The sequence below is a fragment of the Protobothrops mucrosquamatus genome, unplaced genomic scaffold, assembly GCF_001527695.2.
Source record: "Protobothrops mucrosquamatus isolate PMUCROS unplaced genomic scaffold, P.Mucros_1.0 scaffold_132, whole genome shotgun sequence".
Lineage (NCBI taxonomy): Eukaryota > Metazoa > Chordata > Lepidosauria > Squamata > Viperidae > Protobothrops > Protobothrops mucrosquamatus.
This window is the reverse complement of record NW_015386208.1, coordinates 247,075-255,017: the sequence shown is the minus strand read 5'-3', so window position 1 is coordinate 255,017 and position 7,943 is coordinate 247,075.

Genomic DNA, 7,943 nt, shown 5'->3' with positions numbered 1-7,943 from the left:
TGGCCAGGTTTGAGTTCCGCCACCTTTTCTCTGAGAAAAAAAGCCCTGCTCCTTTCAAGTTATGAGCAATTCTAGAAGAAATGCTGTTTTATGACTTCAACGGGGCATAAATAAATGCTACTGTACAATGGATGGCCAGCAGCTATAAGGGAAAAGCATATAAATGGGAAAGCACTATTCAGAAACTCACATTTTTATTTCCAGGCAAAGAATAAAAATTCATATTTGAATCTCTGGAAAGTACTGTAGCAGAGTGGGATAGGATTAAGATATGACACTGAGAACAGTGAACTCTTAATGTTTTTCACATCCCATTTAAAGATTTTATTCCCAAGAAGGAAAACGTGGATCATATCTGCTCTGCAAGGACCCTTTGAGAGAAATACTGAGGCAATTCAAATGCAGTATTGCAAGCTAATTCTGCTGATTGTCAGCAATTCAGTTCTGACCAGCTCAAGGTTGACTCAGCCTTCCATCCTTCCGAGGTTGGTAAAAGGAGGACCCAGATTGTTGGGGACAATATGCTGACTTTGTAAACTACTTAGAGAGGGCTATAAAGCACTGTGAAGTGGTATATCAATCTAAGTGCTTTTGCTATCATTATTGCTAATACTGGTACTGAAATACAATAACTTTTATGCATTTATTTACTTATGCACATGTTGATATATCACATACTCTGGAGGGATGGATGGGTCTTTTTGTCTCATTTGTTGCTTGCTTTTTAATACTATAGGTCATTTGTGTATTTTCCCTGATGTTTGAAAAAAAGCCCTGAATATTGACTGAATATTGAGAAGAGATCACACTCTATCCTTATTGGTTGCTTGAACTGTCTAAACCAGGGGTGTCAAATTGCTGGCCCACGGGCCGCACGTGTCATGAGAAAACCATGCCCACCCCATTGCCAGCAGTACGGAAAAAGCTCCGATATGTCGCGTGACCTCACGTGATGTCGTGAGTTTGACATGTCTGGTCTAAAGCAATTATTGTCATCATTTGACACCTTGTCTCACCATGCATCTGAGACCACCAGATGAATGGAATCAATTACAATGGGATGAATGCACCATAGGAGAACATGAAGGGCAAGATTGGGGACAGATCATTCTGGAGTTGTGGTCCCTAGGAAGGATCCTCAACTTAATGGCAATAATAATGTTTACCACATGTTTTCTCACAGCATTATTATAGAGTTCTTTGTTTACAAATCTTCATCCATTTGAGTTATCTTGTCATTCATTCCCTTAAAGTATACATATGATTATTGATTCTTCTCCCTCCAAAGATTTTAACTTTCATATTTGTCCCAGTCTGTCTACCCATTAAATATACTTTAGTCTATTACAATAAAACTGATCAGAAAAAAAATCAATATTATTTTCCAAGTGGACAATTTCATAACCACACATCATTTTCTTATAATCCAAATGACCAACTTTCAGATACTGCATTTGTTGAAATTGTCCATTCACATGGTTAAAAAATGGAGTAAACTCTGATTTGTTTCCTCTAAATTTATATTTCACAGTAGAGAGTAGCATTTAACAGTGAAAGGTCTAGCCCCTCTCAGTGAATATTCTTCTGATGAATTCAATTTTTTAAAAGAAGAATAAGATGGCTCCCTATCTTGTCCATCAAGAATAAAGAAGAAGGTGGAAATTCCTTGTGACCATCTAAAAAGAAATTTAGCTAAATTAAAAGTATCTTTGCAGGCATTTCATGTGGTGTTTGAAAACCTGTTTTTGACTCTCTTTGGGGACTGTTTGGAGAGTTGAGATAGAACCACTCTGATGGCTTTTTCAGGAAGAACATCTATAAGTCACAATCTCTTTGTCTCTTTCTGAACTTCAGGAAAAATACAGACAGATAAACTTGCCACACTTGCCAATCACATTAGCAGGCACTCCAGCTGCGTTCCTGCAAAATCAGTTGTGGTGATTTCAGCCACCCTGTGTTTTTCCATATTGGGAAATCAACCATATCTAACTTTACAGGTTTCTGGAAAGCTACACAAATAAGCAGTCACATTCCTCTGGAATCAATTGTACATAGTTTTATATACAGCTATATGCCAATTTGAAAGCAGACCTTTGCTATAGTGTGCATTCCTAAAATTCCTCTTTCAAAAAGTTTCTACCATTCATGTATTTCAGTTTAAGGGCAGATGAGACTCTTCAAAAGGAATTACATTCACAAATCCTCTACTTTCCTAAAATGAATGGAACAGCTGTCAGAAATTTAAGTAACTGGAATGGTACTAATGTTGGTGACTGTGTTTGTTATTTGTTTTGCTTCATTCTTTGGATAAAAATCTTTGGGTTTTTTTAAATCTTGCAGTCAGATAAATATAGAGAGCACAGAGAAACCTGTTAAATTGCAGGTGTGAACTTTAAGTGAATGCATGATGCGTGTTAATTTGATTCAGTTACTTCCATTTCAATTCAGCTTCCTTTTAAGGAGAAAATGGTATTTAAAGCAAGCTCTCTCTCTTAGGAAGTGTTATCTTTCCAATTAAACATTGTGAAATGTATTTATTGCATTTGGAGCCACTATTTATTAGACAACCTCACAAAGTTTTAAAGTCACTGACTAATTTACACATGACAAACTGTGAAGTACTTTTCTTTTAAATGTTGTGAATTCTAATGATTGGTCTTCTTTTTCCGTCTTTTTTCTCTAGCCCCGTCCCCACCTCCCAAATGTTATCTGTGGCCTGTGGGCTGAAGAAACATTGCTAATCCATCCTCTCTTCAATCTCTATAGAAATTTAAAAGGTCTTTCAATGTTGCTTAATAGAACAAAGTTGCACCTTTGCTGTTGGCTTGGCATCATGCCAGCTTAGGATGTCTCATTAGCTCAGTGTGGAAGGATGTCATAAAATAAGTTAAAATAAAAATTGCCATTAACTGAATCTAATTAATGTTTAGAATATATGCCAAAGAGTGGAGTTTAACTAAATGCAAATGTTAGTGCCCATGAAGTAACTGATGAAAAAGAAGTTATACATATGCTGGAGAACTGTGACTGGAGAAAAGTCTGAATATGGATGGAGTTCAGTGGTGGGATTCAAATATGTGAACAACTGGTTCTCTGTGTGGATGCCGCTGCCGGAAGTCCATTCTGGGCCTGGGCAACAAAAAATTAGCTACCCATTCTGCCAAAGTGGTGCAAACTAGCTGCATCCCCACTGATGGAGTTAGACTATGCAGCAGGCTAAATTTGTTAACATAAGCATACAAATTATCTCCTATGCCTATCAATAGTGTAAGGTTTTAAAGGCATACTATAAGGCAAAGGGAAAGATAACAAGAGGGAATACAGAAACTACAGGAGGATTCGTTTTTTACATTTCCCTGTAAAGATGTTTAACAGAATTCTGCTCTACAGGATACAAATGATAAAAATGAAATAAACAACATTTTGGAAGTGCACTGTGGTTTTCTATCAGGCAATGATGCACAGAGTACATTTTTGCTCTGTAGCAGGTCATTTAGAAATGTTTGAATGTGAGAAAGAAAGGTCTTCTGCGTATGTTGATTTAGATAAAGCATGTTGATAAAGTAGATCACAACCTACTACTCGATAAGATAGAAAAATGTGGGTTAGAAAGCATCACCATCAGATGGATTCGTAGCTGGCTGACCGGCCGTACTCAGCGTGTGGTCCTCAATGGAACCGCATCTACATGGAGGGAAGTTTGTAGTGGGGTGCCCCAGGGCTCTGTTCTAGGCCCAGTGCTCTTCAACATCTTCATCAATGATTTGGACGAGGGGATAGGTGGGGAACTCATCAAATATGCAGACGACACCAAGCTGGCAGGAATAGCCAACACTCCAGAAGACAGGCTTAGGATACAGGAGGACCTGGACAGACTTGAACACTGGGCGCTATCTAAAAAAATGAAATTCAATGGTGAAAAAAGTAAGGTTCTACATTTAGGCAAGAAAAACCAAATGTACAGGTATAGTATAGGGGGTACCTTGCTCAATAGTAGTAACTGTGAGAGGGATCTCGGAGTCCTAATGGACAATCACTTAAATATGAGCCAGCAGTGTGCTGCAGCTGCCAAAAAAGCCAACACAATGCTGGGCTGCATTAACAGAGGGATTGAATCAAGATCACGTGAAGTATTAATACCACTTTACAATGCCTTACTAAGGCCACACTTGGAATACTGCATCCAGTTTTGGTCACCACGATGTAAAAAAGATGCTGAGACTCTAGAAAGAGTACAGAGAAGAGCAACAAAGATGATTAGGGGACTGGAGGCTAAAACATATAAGGAACGGTTGCTGGAATTGGGTATGTCTAGTGTAACGAAGAGAAGGACGAGGGGGGACATGATAGCAGTGTTCCAATATCTCAGGGGCTGCCACAAAGAAGAGGGAGTCAAGCTATTTTCCAAAGTTCCTGAAGGCAGGACGAGAAGCAATGGGTGGAAACTGATCAAGGAGAGAAGCAACTTAGAACTAAGGAGAAACTTCCTGACAGTTAAAACAATTAACCAATGGAACAACCTGCCTCCAGATGCAGTGAATGCTCCAACACTGGAAGTTTTTAAGAAGAGACTGGACAGCCATTTGTCTGAAATGGTGTAGGGTTCCTGCCTGAGCAGGGGGTTGGACTCGATGACCTCCAAAATCCCTTCCAACTTTATTATTATTATTATTAAGAGGGTTGAATTATATAATGTTTTATGAGAATATGCAGTTGATGGTTGTTTGTTGAATGCAAGAAAAACAACATATGATGGAAATAAACTTTGAGAATGGTTCAGCAATGAGTAAAAGTAAGACAAAGACCTTTGATATTGACTTCATTATTTAAAGCATTTATGTATGAATGTGCAACATTTGGCTGACAATCCAAATTTACAATACATGCTAGATAGATTGTATGATGTAATGAGGAATAAAAACCTGAAAATTAATATTTGGAAGACCAAGATAATTGCATTTGATAAGAAAGATTGAATGAATAAATGCAAGTTATACATATATAATGAAAATTTCAATGCAGGAGGACTTTAAGGTCCCCATCTCTGATTTTAATTGATTATGTCAGATAAGCTAGAGAAGTGGATTTCTTGCATTTATAAAGTTTGGCTAGAAGGACAAACATACTTAGCAAATTTAAGATTATAAAATCTGAACAACTTGGAGATGTTAGTACTGTATTCTTATGCCTTTTTCAACATGTTAACTGTGATATATCAGCAAAACCATGGTGGATATAACTAAAAAGAATTGTCACCATTTTACTCATTGTTAATGTCAGATAAGTTTTGTACCTTATTTCTAATTGCAATTTCATCATTCTAGAATATTCTATTGAACCTGAAGGTAGAGATCTCTATTTGCAATATAAGGCTGAAATGTGTTTATCTTCTAACAGGAAGAGGTTACAAATCATTTCCCTCATTTTGCCTTTCTTTTGATATTCTAATACTATGCAATTTAAATTCTCATAACTATCACCCAGAATAAGCTAGAACTGTGGGCAGCATTCAGCCCATTAATCACATTCTAGGAAATTCAAATAGAAACCATATTTCCATTTGGTAAAGTATATAATCTGTAGTTACACACCATTAAAAAAGATGCAAATAAAAGCTGGATCTAACATTTCTTTTTTAAAAAAAATCACTATACTTTTTGCTTTGCTATACATCACATAAATGGCATTATATTCACTCTAAAAATTGCTTCATGTTTATCTCTATTATATTAAAATTTTGTCAGCTTTTGAAGGCAACATCATTTAATTAAATTAAATGTATTCTGAATTAGACTATTTCAGGCCTGCTTATTTGAGAGCTATCCAATTTTGCTCCCCCTTTATTTAAAAGCTATAGCCAAATGAAAAACAGCCTCATCAGGGTATTATCAAGCACCCCTTCTTGTTTGTCTACCAGCCAAGAATGCTTCCTATTATTTAAGAAAAGGTGACATCAAGAAAGGCAAATAAAATGCTATCTGCCAGCAGAAAATTCATCAGAACATTAAGAAGCTTTGTGCCTTTGGACATTTTTTTCAAGGTTTTTCTGTTTTCCATTTCTACTTCCTGACAGCTCCAATACGTTAAGGTAGCAGTCATGGTAAAGTTCAAGAATGTCACAGCAGGACTTTACACCAAGGAACATTTGAAGGGATGAGAGAGAGAGAAAAAAAACCCCTGTCAAACCTGAGCAAACATACTACAAAGCAAAGAATGAAAGCTGGTGATTTCAACAGTCTTATCTCCTTAGCTCTTTTATTGGAAAGTATTTGAAGCAGGTTGGTTGTTTTCCAATTAGTGGCATGAGAAAAGCTTATTACCAAATTTCTTGGCAAATTGTTACAGTCCTAACCAGGTGGCAAGTGGCCAATATATTTTGACATAGAATTGTATTCTATATTTCAGCAAGAGGGGGAAAAAGATTGATGCATAATCATGTAAAGGGAAAATGACCCTGAATTAAATGAACTCTCATCTGTTTTCATTCCCATTTTAGCTCATTTAAGATTATACTCTCCTTTTAAAGTTGGGGGAATGAATCTAATCTTCATGTCACAAAAATATAAAATTACAAGGCTACAATATTGTAATATTAGAGCAGAAAATAATTTTAATAATATTAAAATAGAAGTCATTTCTAGGACAACTATCTACCCTGTAATTAACTACTGAACAAGGATCCATACAGTGCTGAAGAATACACTAATGAACCACCAAAAACACATGTAATATTTTTGTTTAAATGAGGCTATAATCATGGGTTGTGTTTGGTGCCATTAATTATGAGACACTATAGTTCTGCAATTACTCAAGATAGGCCCTGGAGGATTCAAAAGGTAGTAGGCACAAGGTTTTACATCCAGGTGTAGAACTGCTTTTAAAGAAATGTATATATTATATAGGAATAGAAACCATCACCTGTCTCAGCTCAACAAACCAATACATATTATGTGAAAGATTCTAAACATGCCCAGAATAGGCAAATGTCTTTATCAGGAAAGATTGCCAGGGAAAAAGGCTTGGATGCACATTTCTACTTCCCTCTTCAAATATCTGTATTTTATTTTGAAAATAACTAAATCTTCAAAATAATATTTCAAATTAATATGCATTTACAATATATTTTTCTAGTGTTTAAGCAATTTAAACACTAGAAAAAATAAAAACCACAAAACAAAACATGACTTACCTTTGTCTCCTTTCACATTTAGTGCAGATCCATCATGTTAAATGTGACTAGCAGAAATGATAACATTTACAATGTTAGGTTCTGTAAATCCAAAACAAAACAGATATGAATCAGAAAAAGACAGAAACAAATATGTATCAGAAGATAGAAGCCAAGTATTTTCAGCAAGCATATAGTATATTGTCAAACAAATGTGAAAAGTAAATCTGAAAATAAGATTTAGTATTTTTGTACATTCATCATCTTCAATCTGTTTTCCCCTCTTGTTGTCCCTTTGCTATTCTACGTTTCCTGAGTCTCATGCAGTTTACTTCCCCTTGACCTATGTCATTTCTTTTGATTACAGCATTCCCAGCACTACTGACTCTTTTCCTTGACCCCAATATTTCACTACCCAAGGCATGAAATTAACATGAATGCCAAGAAATATATAAATATTTCTAGCACAATTTTAAACTTAGAGGTTTGTGACAATAGTCCTAAACATATATTTGACAGTATACACCTGGGTTTCTCAACCTTGATAACTTCAAGCTGTATAGACTTCAACTTCCAGAATTCTCCAGCACTGGCTAAGGAATTCTGGGAGTTGACATCCATGCATCTTAAAGTTGTCAAGGTTGTCAAGGTTGAGAAGTCTGCAAAGTTTCATAGTTTGTCCTCTCAAAAGATGGATTAAAGCTCTCTTTCAAAATGCCTCAATAAAGAGAACCAAATTACTCTTTTTATTTCAATGCGTACCAAATAATTAGGC